Source organism: Limulus polyphemus, unplaced genomic scaffold (assembly GCF_000517525.1).
Source record: "Limulus polyphemus unplaced genomic scaffold, Limulus_polyphemus-2.1.2 Scaffold11071, whole genome shotgun sequence".
In the NCBI taxonomy this organism is placed as follows: domain Eukaryota; kingdom Metazoa; phylum Arthropoda; class Merostomata; order Xiphosura; family Limulidae; genus Limulus; species Limulus polyphemus.
The window spans coordinates 9,219-10,618 of NW_013676681.1; positions in this window are offsets into that span (position 1 = coordinate 9,219).

A 1,400-nucleotide genomic window follows, 5' to 3' on the forward strand; every position below is an offset into this window, starting at 1 on the left:
TAAGGACCAAAACGGGGTAGGCATGCCAACCAAGGCGTTTGGTCGGTTATTCATGGTCCGACGGACGATTTCTAGTTGGGTACGGAAGTAGGACGAACAGAACAAATGATGCTGCCGAAGACGTGCCACCTGAAGAAGCCACCGTCGAAGAAGAATCTCTAGTCAGTTTTGAGAAGGGAAACGGTGAAGCTCTTGGTGAAGTTACTACCACTGATGTGACTGTTACCGATGATGGGACATTTACTGATGAAGCGGATGAACCCTACATGAAGCAAAAGCCAATAGAGACGGAAACCAGTACGGAAGAAGATACGTCTCGTAAAATTAAGAGACTTTGTTGAATTGTAATTTTGTGTTTGTAATTCTATACAGTTAATTAAGTTATTGTTAATTGTTATTGGTTTATTGTATGTGGTTATTGTTCGGGACGAACAATATTAAGGAGGGGGCAGTGTTGCGTCATCGAGGTCACGTGACTGGTGTGGCGCTCTCTAGTTTCTAGAACTATCTTCTTCATTCACGAATAATCTAGTATTTACTAGATAGGGTAGGCTGGTATATATAAGATGGTGGCAACGTGACGCGAGGAGGTAATGTAATATGTGTGAGTGGACAGTGAGTAATTGAACTACAGTCAGAGAGCACGAGAGTTATAGCGTTTGTTTAGCGCGATTGTTGAAGTTCAGTGTATCGGTAAAGTTATATTCGGAAAGAATAAACCAGTTTTGTTAAGAAAGGACTTGTGTCGCTTAAGTTTCGTCGGAACGAAGTTACGGAAAATCAATTAACAAACGGAGACGTAACAATATATTTCATCATTTGTCTCCTGAGGATGATTTGAAGATGAAGGTTTTATGAGCCATGTTTTAATTAGAAGATCGATATTAACATTAGGTGTGGAATTACTGTCTGTATAACAACCAGTATATATAGTTGCTATGGTATAGCACGGTCATTTGTTCTAAAAATCAACAATAACAGTTCGTGAATTGTTTAGCATTTGTTCTATAACAATCGACCAATCGTTTGCGTTGTTAGATTCACTTTTAATTTCATAAACTTATATTTAATCGTATTGGAGAGTCACCCAGGTTGTGTATATTGTTATTTAAGTATGAGTTCAGTAAAGCAAAAAACAATGTTGTTATAAATATTTATGAAGCACCATTAATATTACACCATTACAGAGTGTAAAGATCCAGTAAAGCTATTGAAAAGTCTGTATGTTTGTAAGTGGTAATATAAAATAATGAAAGTAAAAAGTTTACTGTTATTGTTACTCTCTTACAGGGTGTAAAGATATATTCTATATATTGTAATACATTTTCACACATAACTGATAATGATAATACTTAAAAAAAAACACTAATTTTTAATGAGTAAAAAAAGCATTGTGTTTA